Raw genomic sequence first — 23,243 nt, 5'->3', positions numbered from 1 at the left:
ACTACAAGGCTGAAGAGGTGAAGATGGGCCTGTGCTATAGGACTTGGGGCCTATTAAAACCACAGGGCATCATTAAAGGATTTTCAGCAAGTCAGTAACATCATTAGATAAAACTGAGATATTTAAAAACAGATTATGAACTCCATTTTGACGCATCTATAGTTCCCAAGAAGAAAATCAGTCAGGTAAATAAACAAATCATTAGGCTAGGAACAAAAATGCAAATCTTTATTTGTCTAGTTTTTCTAATGATTATAACAACTAATTCTTATTAGTTTATCTAATGTTAATAATAGCTTATAATGATAATAAGCCAACCACTTTGAGAAGAGCTTTACAAAAATTACCTCATACAATCTTCACTATAATCCTGGGAGGTAGGTTCCACGATTATCTCCGCATTATTAGTGAGGAAGGGGTAGCTGAGGTATGGAGAGATTTATTTACCTAAGGTTATGTAGCTAGTAAATAGCAAGAGCAATAACCACCTGAATTGAAATATTGTGTTCTTTCCACTAAACTCCGGAATATCATGGGGGTGGGGAAACCATGTCTTTCTTTATTTGGAAGATAATTACTGAACAAAGCCTTGTGCCAGGACTCATGAGTCTCAACTGGCTAGCCAGATTGCATAGAATCTGCCTGAATTAAAAAATATATATATTGTGGTAAAATATAAATAATGTAAAATTTGCCATCTTCACTATTTTTAATTGTACAATTCAGTGACGTTAATTACATTCACAACGTTGTGCAACCATCACCACTATTGATTTCCAAAAGTTTTTCATCATTCCAAATAGAAACTGTAACGATTAAGCAATAACTTTCCACATCCCTCTCCCCACCAGCCGCTGGTAACCTCTTATCTACTTCCTGTGTCTATGAATTTGCCTATTCTCGATATTTTATGTAAGTGAAATCATACTACATCTATCTTTTGTTCTTATTTTATCGTGTGCTTATTTCACTTAGTGTGATATTTTCAAGGTTCACCCATATTGTAACATGTATCAGAACTTCATTTCTTTTCATGGATGAATAATCTGCCAGAAAGTTGACAAAACTATTTTTATTAGTAGAGTGATTACAAAATGTTTGAAATTGAATAACTATAATTTTTTTTAACCCCACATTTGTTTATTTATTTTTTTATTTTTGAGTGTGTTGGGTCTTTGTTTCTGTGCAAGGGCTTTCTCTAGTTGTGGCAAGCAGGGGCCACTCTTCATCGCGGTGCGCGGGCCTCTCACTATTGCGGCCTCTCTTGTTGCGGAACACAGGCTCCAGACGCGCAGGTTCAGTAGCTGTGGCTCACGGGCCTAGTTGCTCCGCAGCATGGGGGATCTTCCCAGACCAGGGCTCGAACCCGTGTCCCCTGCATTAGCAGGCGGATTCTCAACCACTGCGCCACCAGGGAAGCCCTTGAATAGCTATTATTTTAAGCAAGCTTGTCCTCTCCAGGTTTCACTACCCTCATGATATGCTATTGTCTTAAAATCAGCAGCCTACTTACACCTAACATTTTCTGTCTGGTTCTTAAGACATTTGTGTTTGCAACCATTGCCTTGCAATCTGGGGTGACAGAGCTCTTGGATTAGATGGATTAGACTGAGTCCTCTCCTCAAGAAGGTAGAAACTTATCTCTGTACTCCTTTTTGCAATTACCTATCAGCACAGTGACTTATATACTAGGTGCTTAATAAATATTTGTGGATTCAAATTTAAATTCAATGTAGCGAAACTTTATCAGATATTTATGATGTTCCAGGCACTGTGTTAGGGAACAGGGATACGATGGAGATCAAAAGAAATGTGGTTCTTATTCTCTTGGAGACTACACTACAGGTATACAATGGTGATGTTAAGAGCCAGTGATCTTAAAAATAATAATGTCTTCTATTTTTATAGTTGTTTTTGTTTCCAAAGACTGTTCACATATATACTAACTCATTTAGTGCCATGACGTTTGACATACAGTTTCTCCTAATGGCTATTTTTTAGTATATTCCAAATGAAGTAAGTTAGAAGAGATTATTGGTTAGCCGAGATTTTAAGATTTGATTTAATGGGGTGGTAAATGAATTAATTCTTTCAGAAGACGGTATCTTTAAATCCAAAAATAGCTTGTATAAAGGACATTGTCTCTCGGCAAGTTGGGAGATGTGCCAATTTTTGACAGGCCCTAAGAGTCCTTACCAACTTTCCTGCCATTTCATGAACCTAACTCTCTTGATAGCTCCAGGATTTAAGTTAAAAGAGTGCCTAAAACAAAGTCCAGAGCACATGACCCTTGTCTCTTCATGTATGCTGTATGTCTCTAGATCAGTCGTGAAGGCTTTCAACGGTTTCACTCTTTCCTTGAGTAGGTTTCCTGAATTCACCAGACTTGCTGTCACCTGGAAATCTCCTGCTTATTTGGTTGTCAACACAGGCTAGAGGAATAGAGGATAATGCCACGCACACCTCAACAACTTTCTGTCTTGCTATGTAACTGAAAGTGTTGGTCTCGCTTTTTTCATTTGTCGCGGGCCTCCCCACCCCAAGAACTGTCTGAAGGACATAAATGGAAAGAGGCAGAATTTAGGATGACTGAGAAGAGAGAGTATCTTTCTGAATTTTCTAGTAAGCACTTATTCCCGTGTCATTACCAAGTAAGGATGAAAGAGGCTCACGGAGAGCAGTGGACGAGGATCATTTAAAAACTCCAAATGCAAATCAGTTACAAAAAGTGCTTTTGGTCAAACATTAGGAAAGAACATTACTACATTTGAACAACCCTACCTAAGAAAACCATGTAGGAGGGAGAGAAGGAGACTCTTGGAATGGGAGGAAATTCCAGTTCAGTCTGGTTTACAGAAACTTCAACCACAAGCTCTTTTCAAAAGAATATCAGGATTCAAGCATGACATCATCTAAAGAAATGCTCATTGGTGTTCAGACCCTGACTGGCTGGGATCTGGTTCTCTTTATTTAACCCTTTCTCAGCTATTACCCGTTTAACTTTGGGAATACACTTTTCATGTTGTTTGCAGCAGCAGTAAGCACTGGAGCAGAAAGCACTGGAACGCAGTTGCTTTCTATAAACTCCTCACCTCAGTGTAAATTTTTATGCTTAGAGTGTCAAAAGTTATTTCAAATGCTTTGTTGCTATGTAGTTGCAAACGCAGCATTACTGAGAGAAATGCTTCAATTAAAGCCTTTGAGAAATAGAGAACATCAAGTCATTGTGTGGTTATCTTCTCCACCTTAGTCTCCTTTCTCTTATTTTTATCCCAATTTTATTGAAATATCATTGACACATAACATATTGTATATGTTTAAGGTGTACAACATGAAGATTTGATACAAATATATATTACAAAATGATTACCACAATATAGTTAGTTAGCACATCCACCACCCCACATAGTTACGTGTGTGTGTGTGTGTGTGTGTGTGTATGTGTGTGTGTGGTAAGAACATTTAAGATCTACTCTCTCAGCAACTTTCAAGTATACAATACAGTATTGTTAACTGTAGTCCCATGTTGTACGTTAGATCCCCAGAACTTATTCATCTTATAACTGGAGGTTTGTACCCTTTGACCAGTGTCCCCCCATTTCCTCTACCCACCAGCACCTGGCAACCACCATTCTACTCCCTTTATCTATGAGTTTGCCTTTTTATATTCCTCAGATAAGTGAGATCATACAGTATTTGTCTTTCTCTGTCTGCCTTATTTTGTTTAGCATAATACCCTCAAGGTCCACCCATGTTGTTGCAAATGGCAGGATTTCCTTTTCTTTCAGAGCTGAATAATATTCCCTTGTATACATATATCACATTTTTTTTATCCATTCATCCTTTCATGGACACTTAGGTTGTTTCTATACCTTGGCTATTGTGAGTAATACTGCAATGAACATGGGAGTGCATATATCTCTTCAAGACAATGATTTTATTTCTTTCGGATATATACCCAGAAATGAGACTGCTGGATCATATGGTAGTTCTGCTTGTAATCTTTTAAGGAATTCTTTTATACTGTTTTTCATAGTGGCTATACCAATTTACACTCCCACCAACAGTGTATAAGGGTTCCCTTTTCTCCACATCCTTGCCAACACCTGTTGTCTCTTGTATTTTTGATAACAGCCATTCTAACAGTGTGAGATGATATCTTCTTGTGATTTTGATTGGCATTTCCCTGATTATTAGTGATGTTGTGCATATTTTCATGTACCTGTTGGTCATTTGTATGTCTTATTTTTGGAAAAAAAATGCCTATTCAAGTCCTGCCCCTATTTTTAAATCAGATTATCTGGGTTTTTTAAATTTGTCTGTTTTGTTTTGCTATTGGGTTGTGTGAGTTCCTTATGTATTTTGGATGTTAACCCCTTGTCAGATATATGGTTTGCAAATATTTTCTCCTATTCCATAGGTTGCCTTTTCATTTTGTTGATGTTTCTTTTACTGTGTAGAAACTTTTTCATTTGATGTAGTCCCACTTATTTATTTTTGCTTTTGTTGCTTGTGCTTTTGGTGTCATATCCAAGAAATCATTCCTAAGACCACTGTAAAGATTTTTCCCTACGTTTTCTTTTAGGTGTTTTATGAATTCAGGTCTTTCTTACATTTAAATCATTAATCTATTTCACGTTAATTTTTGAGTGGTGTTAAGACAGGAGTCCAACTATATTCTTTTGAATGTGAATATCCAGTGTTCCCAGAACAATTTATTGAAGAGATTATCCTTTCCCTATTGAGTATTCTTGGATCCCTTGCCAAATATTACTTGAGCATATATGTGTGGGTTTATTTCTGGGCTCTCAATTCTGTTCCATTGATCTAGGTGTCTGCTTTATGCTGGAACATACTTTTTTGATTACTATAGTTTTGTAATATAGTTTGAAGTCAGGGACTGTGATGCCTCCAGCTTTGTTCTTCTTCCTCAAGATTGCTTTGGCTATTTGGGGTCTTTTGTGGTTTCATACAAATTTTAGGAACATTTGTTCTATTTCTGTGAAAAATGCCTTTGGAATTTTTATAGAAATTGCACTGTTCTATACATAGCTTTGGGTAATAAGATCAGTTCCCTTTCTCTTACAATCACACTCTTACCTTTTGGGTTAACATTTATGTCAGATTATTGCTTTACCTTGTCATTATGGATGGATATTAAAATTACAGGCTTATAACTAAGCAGCTATTTGCAAAAACTGAAGTAACGTATCATGACCACCAAAGAGATGTAAGTATTTTGGCTGAATGGTGATAATTTTATTTGGATATTCCCCACGTTATCTAGGAAAAGGCACTGATACAGTTAATGATTTCGAAAGTATACCATTCTGGAATTAGCCTTTATTCTTCCTGTCTTCTCACTGGATGCTTGAATGGAACCAGATAGACACAGGCAGTAATTGTGGGTCAGAGTGATAAAATGACTCATAATATTGAGCTTAATAGTTGTGAAACCTAGGGATATTATCTTGATTTCATATCATTTTCACTGCCTTCTACTGGTAATATAGGAAATATGTGATTTCCAGTTAATAAATTCAAACCCTCCCTATTTCAATCATCTTTTGGTTTTCATAACATCTCTGGAGATAAAAGAGACAACTATCAGAGGCAAGAAACACAGGTCTAGAGGCATGAAGAGCTGTATACAATAAAGGAACATAGGGATGAGAATATGGGCACTCTGATCCCACACCCACTGGCAAGACGATTGATGGATGAAACATAACTGTCAGCCAGTAGACTAAGGAGGAAGGAGCTACTTCTTGAGCTTTTCAAACATGATGAGCTTATTCTCCCTTCTGGTTCTATTACTACCAAAACAATCATAAGAATTGACGCCACCAGTCAAGATTTGGTCCCTAAAGATATGAAGAGAAGGGTGGGAAGGCAAGACCCCCCCTGTGGTTGACTGTCAGAGGAGATAGGAAGTTCAGACAAAGAGTGAGTATGAATAGCTGGGGAGCATTAGCTGTCTCTTTACCCTCTTCCACACTGGGACCTGCATTTCAACTAATACAGAATTGGTGGTTGACTCAGAATGACATAGTGTTTAACATTGTCAGAGTAGTTGTGTTTGAAAGGGTAACAGTTGTATATCCTTTACCTGGTTAAACAATATTCCCTTGTCCCCTGTGAAAGCTATTTTCTAGAATAAAGACTCCCTCTAGCCCAAAGCTCAAAATTATCAGTCATATTGAGTAGTAAAAACAAATCAACAAACTGCTATGCATTTGATTCAGTTTATAAATCCACTGTCTTTCAAATATCCATGTTGTAAAGCAGGTTCTTCAGGAAACAGACACTGAGAGCATGTACTGGGTAGTACCCTGCCTTTTGGAGAAGGGAAGGCAATAGGATTGGGGAGAGGGCGGAGTCAATGTGTGATGGTCCCAAGAAAAGCCTCAGGTTACTGTGGCACTTGTCACAGAGCCCTTTGGGGATCTCTGAAGCTGGGCTTGCCTTGCAGAGTTGTCCTGAATTGGCACTAGAAGACTGGGTCTTTATACCCTTGCAGTGACCAGTCATGGGATGTGGGTGACCCTGTGACCCCCAGTGAGGTGGCTTTCTAGGGCAAGTCCTAGAGAAGGACTCAGCTGAGAGCTGTAAGTGGTCAGTACAGCAGGTAGCTGAGGGAATGTGTATCTCAGTCCTGGAGGATGGATTTGGGCAGTGTATTACAGCATCCACTAAAATACAAATTAGACTTTTAAAGTTATTTAATTCTTTCAAAAGTTGCCAGAGTGTACCAGAGTTATGAAGACTTCAGAGAGCTCCTTCAATGGCCCAGAGATGGCAGATCTCTTAGAAATTATAAGGCAAGTCTCTTTTTTGGAACCTTTTTACTCATCAAACAAATAGATTTTCCGTTTACTATATGGTAGCAAAAACACAGGGGCTGTTCTGGTTTTTGATATGTAGGGTGTTTGGGGGGACTGGGGCAGGAGTGTAGCTGCCTCCATGCAATCTGCTTGGAAGAATAAAAAGTGGTTGGCTTAACCTTCACCACCCCAGCTTGAGTCCACATTCTTAGAAGATGAGCTAAAGGTTGAATTCTGGATCTTTCTGGGTAAGAGGGGGAAAAATCTGCTGCCAAGTACAGGAGCACTGGAGCCTGGAGACGGAATCCAAAAACTGGTTGTGGATGAGGAATAATGCCTTATATGGCGTGACTGTTCGGAGCCACTTCAGGGAGCTGGGGGATCATCGCGGCATTGCTTATGATAATCAAGGGCTGTCTGAGATTCAGGAGGTGAAGCAAGAAGATATGTGTGCCTAATGTTGAAGAAAAGCATTTCTATGTCTGTTAACATTTATGGTGTCCGATTGAGTGGGTTAGCAAAATAAAGACAGATGGCAACAGATTAATGCGAACGTTTACTATACCTACAATACTGCGCCCACTCCAGCTGAAGCTCTCCTGCTTAACTTCCTCTACAGCTCACAGTCAAATGTCACTTAGTGACCCTGAAGAGAAGAGCAATTTATGATGGATCAGGAATCAGGATTAAACATACATTTATCATGGAATGAGGACTCAGAAACTTCATTTAATGTATAAGTGATGTTTGTCTGGGGCTGGTGGATCATTACTTTGCAATCACTCCTTGTGTTAGGAAGCAGGAATTGATTAGCCTAGGGTCATTAAGTCCATCCCCTGCCTCCAGGCTGTACAGTTTGTGTAAATGGTTCCAGCTGGATATGCCTTTATGCTATTCTTAAGGAGCTCCTGAAGAGGAAATTACGAGATGTCCCTGAGGAGCACATTGTGAGGGTCTCACAGTCTTAAGCTCCAAGAAGTTCTTTTCCATATTTAAGGAGCACTGGAGGAGGGAGTCATAATATCTGGGCTCTCCTACTAACTCTATTAACTCTATTGTGAGTTAATTTTTCCTATGTAAGAGATGAGTAAAAGTGTTTCTCCAGACAACTCCAACACCCCTCCAACACTGTCAGGAGGATCAAAGGAGACAGTGATATGGAGAACACTACTGTGTTTCTAAATTAGGTCATGATGTACCAATTCAAAGGTACAAATTGAGATCAATTAGATGCAATTAAGGACTGATCAGGTCATAGAGAAGCAGATGTGATTAGGAGTGAAAAGCCTCAGTGAGTTTAGATTGAGGACAGGTCTAAGATGAGGTTTATCATGCCTACAGTAGAACATCAGGTGTATTTGACTTGGTCATGTTCAAGTCTATTGCTTTCATCACAATGTGATACCAAAGGTTATGTTATCTGGTATGGGCGTTTCGGTTATCATTGTTGGGTTTAAGTACCATTTGGAATGATTTTTGTTTCTTGCTTTAAGATGCTCAGGGACCTGGAGTGCACTGTCCTGTGTTTGTCTGAATCCGATTACTTGTAGGACAGTGTGGGTTTGGTGTTGAACCAGAAACCTACCCACTCATTGCACGTGTGTTTCCATATCCCATAATGAAAAATTCATTGTAGATTCAAGCCTCTGATAAATGGTGGTAAATTTTTTCCAACGTTGGAATTTTTCTAATGTCTGATAAATGTCTTTCATAATTCACCAAAGCTTTTAGAGCACATTATAAAGCAGAGATATGAATTCTCCCTGTATATGCCTCTGATATGAACTCACCTTTGCTTTGCTGGCATTCGAGTTGGGGCCGTTTTGTTGTTGTTGCCCAATGGGCTACGCAGCTGCACTGGAAGAGTTGTGACCCCCTCTCCTTCGACCCTTGGACACAATTTGTCCTGTCTCTTTCACCCTTGGAGAGCCTCACAGCTGGTCTGCATGATACCCGATATCATTTTGATGATAAATGAAGGCCTTTCTTAAAGTACAGTATCTCTATCCTGCGATGGTGAACGGAACACCTCCTCCAAGGACGATGCACTTCCTATTAGTCGCAGTTATTGCACAGCCATTTCTGCTCTTTGATTTTTGCATTTCCTAAAGTTTGGGTATATTTCTTTCTTTCCTTTTCTATTTGATTTCTGGGGCTTTACAGCAGAGTTTGTTTGAAGCTCCTGTCTTTCAGAGGCCTTTTAAAGTTTGTTTTTAAAGTAATGAATGGAAGCTTATATAAACAACAAATTGTGAAGACTGAAAATAACGTAACGATATATTATATTTGGAATAGCACCTCATGACTTACGAACTACTTCTATTACCAAGATCAGCCCTTGTTCCATTTATGCTCACATTGGTGCTGCAAGGTAGAAAAAGGAAAATATCAGAAAACTGGGCTTAATAAATTTAGATGTTTTGTTCATTTTCTTATTTCTACCAAGTGATGGTGCCAGTATTCAAACTCAAGTCTTCTGATTATTTGTCCATGTCTTTCAACTTGATCACAGTGTTTAGTAGTAAATAAAACTTGCAATGATGTTTATTTGACACATTTAACAGTATGACTGTGGATGACTGGGCTGCCCGGCCTTTAGACAGCTGTGGTAAGTTACACAAATGAAAAGGGTAAGTGTGTTTCAGGCGCAAGTCAACATTTGTAGAGGTGGTTGGAGAGTGAGTGGAGAAGGAGAGACAAAGAGGTTGTGGCTCCCAGCAGTCCTTCCTTGCAGGTATCAGGGGATGAGCCTTCCATGCAGGCTCATCTTAGGAAGGTGGCTGTCCTGTCTCAAGTCAGTTCTGGAGCCCCAGGCTTGGGAAGAAAGACAGGGTGGAGGGTGGCGTGGTGAACATCTTCCCTTTCACAGCACTTGCTTTGGGCCTGCCACTTTTCACTTCTAGGAGACAGAAAAAAAGTAGATGCCTCAGAGAAGCTTATTTTAGGGTTTAGTAGGTGACTTTGGTGAGAAGTTTACATCTGCAATGGTTAGTTTCATGTGTCAACTTGATTGGACCACAGGGTACCCAGATATTTGGTCAAACGTTGTGTTGCTATGTCTGTGGGGGGGGGGTTTGGATAAGATTAACAGTTAATCATAAGACTGGGTGAAATGGATTGCCCTCTCCAATGTGGCAGGGCCTTATTCAATCAGTTGAAGGTGTGAGTAGAACAAAAAGGCGACCATCCCCTGCGTAAGAGAGAATCCCTTCTGCCAGACCACTTTCATACTGGGACATCAGCTTTTGCCCATTCAAAGTGAAGCATCAGTTTTTCCTGAGTCTCAGGTCTGCTAGCCTTCCAACTGGAACCACACCATCAGCTCTCCTATGTCCCCAGCTTGCGGACTGAGGTTCTTGGGACTTCTCAGCTGTCATAATCATGTGGGCCAATTCCTTATAATAAATCTCTTCCCCGATGTACATCTTGTTGGCTCTGTTTCTTTGGAGAACGCTGACTAATATAACATCCTTCCAATAAGATAGGTGGTACATAGCAAATGACGAGGCAGACGCGGCAGTGGTGAGTGAGCTGTTGTTGGAGGTTTGGGAAAGGGGAATGGGGTCCTGGCAGAGAGGACACTCAAGGAACAGGACACAAAAATGCAGAAACGGCTACACTCTCCATACAATGTATGGGTGTGATTTCTCAACTTTGCTGTGCAGGAAGTGTTGCTGGCGAAGTGGTGAATGGAAAGAGCAGGAGGGGGAAGGCAACTTGGGAGCATGAATAAGGAGGACTGGGCCAGGTTCCACGGCAAGGGTCTTGCACAGTCATAGAACAATATAAAATGCTCTGGGGTGGGGAGAATGGGAGAGAAGCAAAGAGGGTGAGACAGCCATTCTGAGAGGGTAAGAGAAGGGCATATAGATAACATCTCAAAGACTGAACTTTGTCTTTTTTCTTTTGTGATACGCGAGCTTCTCACTGTTGTGGCCTCTCCCGTTGCGGAGCACAGGCTCCGGACGCGCAGGCTCACCGGCCATGGCTCACGGGCGCAGCCGCTCTGCGGCACGTGGGATCTTCCCGGACCGGGGCACGAACCCGTGTCCCCTGCATCGGCAGGCGGACTCTCAACCACTGCGCCACCAGGGAAGCCCTGAACTTTGTTTTTATCCAGCTTTGCTTGCTCCTTTCCTAGAGATGAAAACAACTGCCATTTCACTCTGTCAAATCAAATTTACCTTATTTTAACTCAAGCCAGCAAATATTTTCTCATTCATTTACTCCACAAATACTTATTGAGTGCTTACTGTGTACCAGGCATGGTTCTAAAGTACTGGGGATATAATAGACCAAACAGATAAAATTCCCTGCCGCCGCGGGGCTGCCCATCACAGACAAATAAGCATCTACCCTTCCGTACCTTACCCTGGCTCGTACTCTAGTAAAAGCCAACGTTCTGAACAGACAAGACAGGCTCTGCTCTGAAGGAGCTTATAGTCCAATAGGGTGACTTAGATATGCACAAACAATGATCAGAGCATAATTTGACATGTGGGAAGAAGTCTGAGGGAATGAGAATTACTCCCTCCTAATTTTACTTGACCCACTTTGAGATCTTTCTCTTAAGCCATATGATTACTTAGTGAATAAAAAGTACAAACTGCATTTGGCAACCGTTATTTCTCTTCATCCTCCGAACAATCCTTCCAGTTAGGTAATACAGCTATTATTATTTGCAAGTTTGGGGAAAATGAGTGCTCAAATGTTAATGGTCCTATTTTTATGCAGAGTTTTATATTTTCATTTCATGTCAGACCACACATCCTGCCTTTCTTAACCTCTCCCACTGGAAGAAGTGAAGCATTGTGTGCCAGGTACTTGGTAAGACAGTGGCAGCAAGCTGGCTCTGAGGGGTTACTAATCATGGTCAGCCAGGTGGATACAAGGGAAAATATGGTGTGGTGGATGTGGGAGTGGTATTTTGTCCTGTAATTGGCCATGCATGCCCAATTTATGTGGTATCAATGTGAGGGAGGAATGTTATATGATATTAAAATTTTCTGGGGAATATTTCCCCTCCACCTACAGACAACCTTTAACATACCTAGATGTATGGCTCTTTCCCTGTCAAACAGGCCCTATAAAAGGGAGGATGAACAGTGGGAATGGAAGGCAGCAGCCTTAAGGGGCAGGCTTCCTAGCAGTCCTCTTTTGGGAGAAAAGGAGGAAGGAGGGGAATGAGGACCAGTTCTCCCAGGATGCTCCTAGAACAGACCCAAGGAATTGCTGCTGTTCAAAAGTCAAGGAGACTGAAGGAGAAAGACTCAGATTTTACCTAACAACTTGTGTTTAGAAGAGTTTAGCATCCCTTTCACCCTCACCATCCTCCTGAGAGGTAGATGGAATAGGTACTGATAGTCTCACGTTATGGAAGAGGAACCTGAGACTGAGACCTTAAGTAATTTATGGAGACTATAGATGAGTACAAGTGGAGTGGAGATTTGAATTCAAGTATATCTGACATTTAAACCTTAGATTTCTTTTCCTATGCTACAGTGTTTCCTCTCATGAATAAAAAGTGAGGAGGAATCAGTGATTAAATTAAATATTGTAAGTAATTATTTGTGTAGTTAAATTTAATTATTTTGCAAGCCAGCATTACACTTACTCATAGTACTGTTTTTATTCTTAATTGTGGCTTGCAGAGTCTAAGGGTAATAGTTCTCAACCTCATTGGTCACCTGGAGCTTCTCAAAAACATAGGATGTGTGTGTGTGTGTGTGTGTGTGTGTGTGTGTGTGTGTGTCTGTGTAGGGGATGGCGTGGAGGCAGTTAGCTATACCTTTTATACTGAGTCAGAATTTCTAGGAGGTGGAATGTAGTGTTTCCCAGGTTATTCTGATGGGCAGCCAGGTTTTGAAGCTACTGTTAGGTCTCATGCTTAAGCTGAGTCTGGCTCTGTCGGAGTGTGGCTGACCAAGCCTCCCCAAAAGGTGTCCAAATGGTGGACATGCTTATATATATTCATAACTTAACAAGGCCCATTCTTGACTGACATACATGGAACAACTTAGCAGAATTCTGAGATAATCCCGATGACCCATGTCCTGTATATTCCTCTCCCCTTGAGTGTGGCCTAGACCTGCGAACATGATGAGATAGTCACTCCCTTGGTTAGGTTACATGATGCTATAAAGGTAAATGGATTTTACTGATGTGATTAAGGCCCCCAATCAGTTGACTTTAAGTTAACAAAAGGAGGATTATTTGGGGTGGGCCTGACCTAATTAAATAAGCCATTTAAAAGAAAGTCTAGAAACTGGGGTCAGAAAAAACAGCAGAGGTGTCCTCCTGTTAGCTGTGAAGAAGCAAGCTCCCAGTCATGGTGAGGGCCATTAGGTAGGGAAGGGTGGATGTCCTCTACAAACTGAGGGTCTCAGTCCTACTACCTCAAGGAACTGAATTCTTCTGACAGCCAGATAACTTGGAAGGGGACACAGAGGCCCAGATGAGATCTGCAGCCCTGGCTGACATCTTAATTTTAGCCTGGTGATACACTGAGCAGAATACCCAACTCATCAGTGCCTAGATGCCTGTCCTGTGGGAACCATGAGATAATAAATTTGTGTTGTTTTAAGCTTTTCAGTTTGTGGTAATTTGTTATGCAACAATAAAAAAATGATACAAATATTAAAGTAAAATAAAGATTTTCTAGGACAATGGCTAATAAACTGCAAATATCTTGGAATTATTTAAGTGCTTTTCTTTTTTCTTTTTTCTAGGTTAAAGGGAACCACATAGTGACAAAACAAGCAAACAAAATTTCAGTGTTAGACACATTTGCAATCAAATCTTCATTTACCTCTAACCCATGTTGTTGTTGTTGTGTGTGTGTGTGAGTGAGAGAGAGAGAAAGAAAGAGAGAGGGAAGTATGGATAAGTTAAATTTTATTATAGTTTTTAAATTGAGATATAGTTCACAAACCACAAAATTCACCCCTTTAACCTATACAGTTCAGTGTTTTTTATTGTATTCACAAGGCTCTGCACCTAACATCACTATCTAATTTCAGATATTTTTATCACTCCCCAAAAGAAACCCTGCACCCCTTAGCAATCACTATCCATTTCTCCCTCTCTATAACTCTTGCAATCACGAATCTATTTTCTCTCTTTGGATCTGTCTATTCTGGACATGTCATATACATGGAATCATATAATATGTGGCCTGTTGTGTCTGGTTTCTTTCATTGAGCATAATGTTTTCAAGATTCATCTGTTATATAATAAACAAAATGTGTTATATCCATACAATTGATATTATTCAGCCACAAAAGAAATAAAATACACTTTTCCTTTATGGATTTTGGTTTTCTGTTGTTAGGTACATATATTTTTATAATGATGTCATCTTGATTGATTGACATTTTAATCATTTAAAAACATTCTTTATTGTCTGTAGTAACACCTTTTATTTTAAAGTTTATTATTTCTGATATTAGTATGGCCATTCAAGCTCTCTTCTAGTTGCTATTTGTATAATAGATCTTTTTCTGTATTTTTACTTTCAAACTATTTTCTCCTTTGACTAAAGTTTGTCACTTGTAGACATCATATAGTTAAATCATGCTTTTTAAAATCCATCCTGCTAATCTTTGTCTTTTATTGGAGTGTTTAATCCATTTACATTTAATGTAATTACTAAGGTAGGATTGATGTCTACTATTTTCCTGTTAGTTTTCTGTGTGACTTATGTCTTTCTTGTCCCTTTTTTTTTCTATTAGTGACATATGTTACATAGATATTTTTTACTGTGGCATTTTAATCTCCTTGTTGTTTCTTTTAGTATATTTTTTTGAGTTATTTCCTTAATGGTTGCCATGGTGATTACAATTAACATTATAATTGATCACAATTTAGTTTGTATGAATACAAACTTAATTTCAATATTATACAAACATTTTGTTCCTAGCTGCATTCCCTCTCCTCTCCTTTGTCATATTTTTTGACATACAAATGACATCTTTGTGCATTATTTGCTTATCAATGGAGTTATAATTATTGCTTTACACAGTTGTCTTTTACTCTTATAGGAGAAGAAAATAATTACAAACAGAAAATACAGTTAAACTGTTCTTATATTTACCTATGTATTTACCTTTACCAGTATTTTCTATTTTTTCATGTGGATTTGATTTATTTTCTAGTATCCTTTCATTTCATCATGACAGACTCCCTTCAGTATTTCTTGTAGGGAAGGTCAGCTAGTGACAAATTCTCTCAGTTTTTGTTCATCTGACAATATTTTAATTTCTCCTTCATTTTGAAGGATAGTTTTGCTAGATATAGAATTCTTGCTTGATAAATCTTTTTCTTTTTCTTTTAGCACTTTGAATATGTTATTCCACTGCCTTCTAGCCTCCATGTTTTCTGATAAAAACTGGATATTAATCTTGATGATTTCTTGTACATGATGATTTCTTGTACCTTCTGTTGCTGTTTTCAAGATCTTCTCTTTGCCTTTCCACAATTTGATTATAATGTATCTAGGTGTGGATCTCTTTGAGTTTATCCTATATATATAGTTCATTGAGCTTCTTGAAGGTGTAGATGAATGTTTTATAAATCATATTTGAGGGGTTTCTGGTCATCATTTCTTCAAATATTCTTCCTGTCATTTTCAGTCTTCTCCTACTGGTACTCCTGTTATGCACATGTTGGTATCCTTTTGTTGTGCCATAAGAATCGGAGACTGTTCATTTTCCTTTATTCTTTTTCTTTTTTATTCTTTAGACTGGATAATCTTGACTGACCTATTGCCAAGTTCTCTGATTCTTTCTTCTGCCAGCTCAAGTCTGATATTGAGCCCCTCTAGTAACTTTTTATCTCTATTATTGCACTTTTTAACTCCAGAATATCTATTTGTGCTTTTAAAAATAAAAATGCCTATCTACTGATATTTTCTATTTGGTGAGACATTATTCTCATACTTTTCTTTAGATGTGTTGCCCGTCAGGTTTTGAATATATTTAAAATATCTGATTTAAAGTCTCTGTCTAGTAAGTCTAACATCTGGATTTCATCAGGGACAGTTTCTCCTGATTGACTTTTTTCCTATGCAGGGACCATACTTTCTTGTTTCTTTGCATGTTTCACAATTCTTTTGTTGAGAAATAGACATTTTAAATAATACAATATGGCAACTCTGGAAATCAAACCCAGAAGTTATTGTTGTTTTTTTGTTTAGGGGCCCTCTTGAACTAATTATGTAATCTCTGTTTTCTTTGTCATGTTTAGCCACTAATATCTCTGCACAGTTAGCTTGGTGGCAAGATAATAATAGTAAAGTTATTTTCTTAAATGCCTGGAACCTATAAGACTCTCAGCCTTTGTTGAAGGGCTTTGTCTGTGTATTGGGGTACACTTTCAACTCTCAGGTTGGTAGTTTACAACTTTGCATAACCCTTCACTTCCTGCTTCCACAGAGCCTCAAGGTTAGCCAGAAATGGAAGTGTAGGGCCTTCTCACACACTGGGGATGTGTGCAGCCCTATACACGCACATGGATTTCTAGATTCTCAGAAATATGTCAGAGATTTTTAAAGCCTCAGTGAATATTTCCTTATGATTTTTCTTTTAAGTTTTTTGGTTAGCTTCTTGTATTCCCCAATTTTTATCCCTTTCTCAGGCAACTGAAAGGTTATACAGTTGCTGCCGATTTATTTATTTATTTTTTGGCTGTGACGCGTGGCATGTGGGATCTTAGTTCTCCAACCAGGGATCAAACCCATGCCTCCTGCAGTGGAAGTGCAGAGTCCTATCCACTGGACTGCCAGGAAATTCCCAGCTGCTGATTGTTTTTGATAAACATTTTCAGGGAAAAGGCTGTTCACACTAAGTGAGCTCTGATTCAGGTCAAATAAAGACAGTCTTGCAAGTGGGATTTCCTGGGAACTGGCAGACTGGAATGACAGTTCTCTGGGAACCCTCCTGTGGCTGCTAGTCCAGTGATTTTTACTGTAACTCTGGGGCTGTTTGTTTTCAAGGTTATATCAGCACTGAGAAGAGGGGGATGGAAATAGGGCAAGTCATAACACCATAAAGCTTGATTTTCTTATGGGGATTCAGCTGTTTTTCTTGAGTAAACAATCCTCGTTGCAAATGTTTGGTTAATTTCCAGAGTTTTGAAATATTTAATTTTGACCATTTTGCCGGTGTTCTTTTTGCTTTATGAAGAGACAGATTTTTGGAGGTCCTTTCTCTTCCATTCCCACTGACATCATCATCTTTATTTTAAAGAATAAATCATGTTTACTCTTTAACAAATTTCTTAAGATTCCATACTTCCTCTTTTTGTAAAGTGGACTAATAATACCTGACCTGCCTTATTTTAGATTTACGGTAAGAACTAAATGGAGTAATACAAAGAACATAAAGAGTTCAAAATAAGGACAAGTTGAAATTGAACATACAATTTTAATTGTATTATTGTTATTGTGTTATTGTTCTTTTGTTGAGATATCTATATCCATATAGTGCTCTGGCAGAGATGCCTGGCTCTCCTCAACATTTGTGCTTCCCTTTCCAGGGTGTAGAGTTGTCTCTTGGAAATGATTTCCTGGCCACAGGCTATATTTTCAGCTCCCTACCCCTTATATCTAAGGGAATCATGCAATTGATTTTCACCAATGGATTTTATGCAACGTGTTGATGCTGAGTCACGGGCATTAAACAGTATGCCTCTCTTCCCCCTTCTCCCAGTTTGATGCAAAAGAGCATGGTGACTTTGAGGGTCACATGTTAAATATAGCGGAGCTACAGGAGGGAATGAGTCTGGCACCCTAGATTATTACTTGAAAAAGCACCCATCCTAGTTTTTTTTTTTTATTTTGGTGAGTGAGAAATAAATTGTTTTGTTTGATCTATTAATGAATTTTTGGGTTCTTTTGTTACAACAGATAGAGTTACCTTAATACAAGAGGCAGTCCCATGAAAGCACTGTTGGGTAAAATTATTTTACCTAATCTTGTATATTTGAGGATCTCAGAGTGAGGGTCTACACTGTATAGGTAGTCAATGTGGGTATGCCTAGACTCTATTCTCTGGGCTGGTTTAATGAACTGGTGAAACTCCCTTTAGACAGAGGAAAGAATTAATAGCTGTCAGGTTGGGGTTGATGACTTGTCCGCCAAGGAGAAGACCCTCCCAAGAATAAATGGCTATCCTTTAACTTCCTAGATAATATGTTAGACTGAGGAAGAATGGGTTCCTTTTTTTTTAGGTCCAGGAAGGCTTCTCTAGGGCAAGGTCAGAATCTTAAAAGAGACTATGTCAAGGGTGGAAATACCTGCCTAGAAGATTGATGTCAATTTTAACACGTGGAGAGTCATTCTGGGAGTTAGGAATAGCAGAGAAATTTGAGCAAATGCCATAGGTGGTAGTGGAGGAGGCTTGCAGTGATTTGGGACACGTATGAGACTCCCCAGGGATTCCTTGAATCAAAATGGGCTATGGAATCTCGATATTTTGCTAGCGAGGGTTATGTAAAGGACTGTTCTTCTGTTGCTTTATTGTGACATACATTTCTGATTGAACCATCAGGCTTCTGAAACCTGAGGAAATTGCGGCACACAAACACACATGCTATGATGAGCTGGGTTATACAACTTATAATGGAGGCAGAAAAAGACGCTGTGATTTGAGTCGGTCCTTTGCTCCTTCTTTTTTATTGTCTGAAGTTTCCTTTTTCTTTTCTAATTGTATGACCACTGGGACTAGAGATCCCATGAATGGAGTTCTGAGAAATCCAGTGGAATGTTGTAATAAGAATCTGTTTCCTATTGATCTTCTCCCCTCCCAGTAAGCTCGTATTTGGATTGCTTTGGGCGTGGGGGGAATGGGGCAAGAGCAAACATCTAGTAACTTACATTTTCAGGAGCTTTGTGGTTTCTACTCAGAAACTCAGTGAACTGATCATGATGGCAAGCAGAGGTTAAATCTCCATCTCATCATCAAACTGGGAAGAATAAAGCATTTGTATTCAGTCACACAATGTGGAATGAGGGCAGCTCTTAAAATGATTGCTCAGGGTGCTTTTTCACATAGCCTCTGTTTAGCTGTATGTGACAGCCTGCTCAAAGAGAAACTTTTGACTAGATATATAATAAATGAGAAATGCCCTTGGGAAAAGGGAAACACCTGTTTTTCCCCCACTTAGTTCAATTCCTACCCATTAATTACTCAGGAATACTTAGCTGGCAGACATGAACTGTACAGCCCTGCCTCCCCTCCCGCTGCACCCCATTCTCCTAGCCTCTGCCCCAATACAAGTCCCTTTGGCATTTTAAAAATTAAGAGATATTTTTTCTTCCCCTTTGGCAAACGGTGTGCTTTTATACTGTCTCTATGGGGCCATAGGAATACCCTGCCCCTGAACATACACAAACCCAAGTTTGAAAAGCCTGATGTGGGAACGATCCATAGAAACAAGAGAATGCCTTTGCTTTTGCCCATACGTGGAGCTTGGCAGTGCTGTGTGGGGAATTTGCCCGGGCTGTTCCACAGCCTCTGCCCTGTGCCCTCGGCGGGCAGGCAGCTGTGCTTTCTTTAGGACGGATGCTTCCAGAGAGTGACCGCTCAGAAACCTCAGATGCTTTCCCTTCATAACAGAAGGGCCCTGCCCCAGGGTTTTAGCTGGAGCAAAAATTTCAAAGGGAGATGTTTCCTGAACATCCCCTCCCCTCAAATCCATTCTACTCCACACCAGAGCTTTGCAAGAAACTCTTTCGCTGCCACCTCCCACAAATGTTTAAAAATGTTTCTTTTTCACTTAATTTACTTTCCAATTTCTTACTCATACTTGGCTCCCATCTTTACTTCTGTGCCTAGATTGAAGGTAATATTATTTAATAGTCATAGATACACCTTCCCACACGGGGACCACATCCTTGTTACATTATAAGTCCACAGCTCCCCATTCTATTCTTTGAAATCAAGAGGAAACCTCCCAACAAAACAGGGCAAGATAATAAGCTTGGCTACTGTTGGTGCAGGAAACACTTCTGGTTGGCCCTGGGCATGGAGCCTCAGCTTTTGGGCTGGGCCTCTGCTTAAATGGAGGGGGCAGTCGAGACCCTGGCCTGCAGCAGCCAGACCCCAGCTCCCTCACCATAAGCCCTTAATTGTTTATTAATGAAGCTTTCGCCAAACACATCTACGCATTGTCTAAACCCTCCGCCCCCAGAGCACATTCCAGCCCGCCCACGAAAGTGCACTGTAGGGCCGCTCTCTGAAAAGTCTCATTCCGTCCTTGGCAGAGTTGGTTAGGATTCAAACTTTTCATTTTTTTTTTTTCACTTTTATTGGCAGCACCAGCTAAATATGAGATTGTTTCTGAACTCTTATAAATGGCGGCACAGGTGTCACCACTCAAAGCTGAGCTCGCATCCCTTTGCCTCCACCGCCTGAGAACAGTGTCCCTTTCTGCTCCGCAGCTGGTCTCCAGGCCTCAGAGACAGGAAAACCCGGGTGGAAACTCCTCCCAAACACCCAGTGGATGGAGCAATCCAGCAGGAATAAGCCAACAGTTGCTGCTTGGTATTTGAACATCATTTAATGAGTGCCCAGAATTCATCTGTAAATGTACATTGTTAATTTAGGGTCTGCTATTCATTAATTAGGGCTTTAGTGGCAAGTGCCATTGAGCTATCTGCAATGTTTAAGGTTACGTCAAGCCCTAGTAAACGGCTTGCTGATAACAAGCTGCATCCATCTTCATTACTCGGCCACTGCTGTCTGACTTCGCTCAGCATCTTCGAAGGGCCATGCCTGTTGGAACTGAAGAATTAAACTTTTATCCAAACCAGATTCTGCTCTTTCACCTCTTCTGATTCCTTGAGTAGTTCCCATTTATTTTGCCTAAATGACATCTGATTACCTAACATGGAGTAGAGCAAGGTCTTAACCTAAAACAGCCTGCAGACCTCAGTTCTCAGCTGGAGAATTCCAGTGGGTTAACGCTAAGGAAATCCTTACATTTCCATTTCATCTGATACCGGGCTCAGTGTAAAAGAAATAATTTCTGATTTTTCTTCTCATAAGGTTGCAGTTCCAACAGAATTTTTTTTAAAGCCAGAGAAATACAGGAAATTAATTTTAAACCTGGAGAATAAATGTCCTTATTGGTTCGAGTTTACTTTTGCAGTGTTTCTCTCTCTGAAAACATGTATCATTTGAGGCAATCACCGTGCCAAATGAAATAATTCCAACCGTCTAAAGAGCCCTACATTCCGAGCCTCAGCTGTACAAACGCAGTCATGTTGGAGGTACACGCTCAGTCACCAGAGGGGCTCAGAAACCTACACTGCTTTCCTGTTTCTAGGCCCACAGTTGAAGCAGACAGCTAGGGCAGACATTTAGCGAGATACTGTTCTTAAAGAAACTATATAAGTACAAGTTTGTTTATCCTTCAAACACTAGGTTAGAGGACTTGCATAAAAACTAACTTCCATTGACAGATGGTCTCCATAAGTCGTTGATTCTGAGAAGGGAGAGAGCTACCTGGCATGGCTGTTTAACACATTAGGGAGCTTGCAGGGAGAGCTTACTGCTCCCCTGAACCATGGTTCAATTTTAAGCATCACTGGCTGGGATGGGCTATTTTAACTATGTCGAGAAGTGAGCTTGAGAGCCTCATGCTCAGTGTGTGCAAGGGAGAGGAGAGGAAGAGAATGATATAGCCCAAGGGAGGGTATCTGAAAACCTTTGCACCACTGAGCTGGCACACTTATCGCAGGGTGACAGTCTATACCGCAGGCCTGCAGTGCATTGCTGTTTGAGGTGCATGCTGCCAACTGGCTTAGAAAATGCAGATCCCCTTCTCAGATAGAGAGAGCGAGAGACAGAGTGTCAGCTGACTGACATTCCCAATAATCGATGTTCCTCGCCTCTGGATGTGGGAGTGTGGACCCCAGCCGGGTCTGCCAGGTTGGAGGTGGCTCTTCCCAGGGAAGGCCATTGTCTCCCAGCTCTCACCACCAGCCCATCCGGGGCTAGCCTTCCACTGGAGGGTCCCTACCCCTTTTCACAGGTTGGCAAGAATGCCATCCTGTTTTCTTCTCCTTTGAGTTTGGTAATTAAATTCCACATCACAAAGATTAAAAAAGTGAGTTGTGTTTGTGGATCATCTTCTGGTCCTGTATCTTACCAAACACAAAATAGAAAATGCCCCAGAGACTATGGTAAGGAAAACAAACAAATAAACAAAAAATCCAAGGAAACAAAAAGCTTGGTTTATAACATTTAGTCATGAAGTTATCTACATTATATGCTATTGAAAGAGATAATCTAAAGGCAATGATTTCTTAAATTTACCACAATGATGTGCTGGACACTTAAAGTAAGAGCCCTTTGAAACTGATGTGCTTGAAGGATAAAGCACACTCTTTCTTTGGAAGAGAGAAAGCCAATATATTGTGGAAGCAGAAGGAACAATGGAGGTCAGAGCTGAAGGTCTCTGCTAGAAGCAAGCTATATACAGGTATTTTAATTTTTTTTATTCAGACAGAAACTCTGCTCTAGGACCCGGAGCACTGCATGCAGACTGCTGGTAGGAAAAGTGCTCAATTGTTCAATTTTTATTATTCAATATTGTATTAAAATTTTTTTAGGCTCTTTGGGTCAAGGCGACTTTTAAAAGGTTAAAAGCTATTCAAAAGTGTTACCATATCCATAAAAGCAAATGAGATTAAGCCTAAAGATTGATGGAGGAAAAACAATAATTTAGATAAACTGCTACCAGCTCAAAAATGTTTTGACTTTTACCAGAGAAAGGGAATTCAGAGATTCTTAGATTGGTTGTCATGTCAAAGAAAGATTCATTAAATTTGAAGCAATTATTTTTGTGCTTTTTATTGTTTGGTGTTTTAGACCAGCTTGCACCTTTCTTTGGTTATATTCTTTATAATGGTTTGGGAAATGTAATTGCATGGCTCCAACTTCCATCTGTCAACTATTGACCTTGCTGGTTGGGCATCTGTAACATCAGACAGTGTTGTCATGGAAAGAATTATGATGTTTCAATCGAATGTATTGCAAAGTTAACAAATCCATAACATGATCTGGATCACATGGAAGAGTTTAGAAAATGTGTTTCAGAGACCTCAGGGAAAAGTGAATAGGAGCTGCCCATTAATGTTTATCTCCACTGCTTGCCATTAATTGTGAAATTTATCGTATTACAGCAGAAGAGCTCAATTTTACATTTGGTAGCATATATAAGTCCACGCCACTCTCTCACTTCATCCCAGCTTACCCTTCCCCCTCCTCATGTCCTCAAGTCCATTCTCTACATCTGCGTCTTTATTCCTGTCCTGCCCCTAGGTTCTTCAGAACCATTTTTTTGTTTTGATTCCATATATATGTGTTAGCATATGGTATTTGTTTTTCTCTTTCTGACTTACTTCACTCTGTATGA

General features: G+C 39.8%; 1 long non-coding RNA gene across 1 annotated transcript; it reads left to right on the top strand.

The window, feature by feature from the left end:
* The first annotated feature begins 2,994 nt into the window (after positions 1-2,994).
* Positions 2,995-22,937, top strand: LOC114898331. The gene is made up of 3 exons (XR_003794325.1): positions 2,995-3,098; positions 20,138-21,217; positions 22,331-22,937. It is a non-coding gene; the product is annotated as an uncharacterized LOC114898331 (long non-coding RNA).
* The last annotated feature ends 306 nt before the right edge of the window (positions 22,938-23,243 follow it).

This window comes from Monodon monoceros, unplaced genomic scaffold (assembly GCF_005190385.1).
Source record: "Monodon monoceros isolate NGI ecotype Baffin Bay Population unplaced genomic scaffold, NGI_Narwhal_1 Super_Scaffold_18, whole genome shotgun sequence".
In the NCBI taxonomy this organism is placed as follows: domain Eukaryota; kingdom Metazoa; phylum Chordata; class Mammalia; order Artiodactyla; family Monodontidae; genus Monodon; species Monodon monoceros.
The sequence above is the reverse complement of the archived record's forward strand: the minus strand, read 5'-3'. Positions and strand labels throughout refer to the sequence as shown.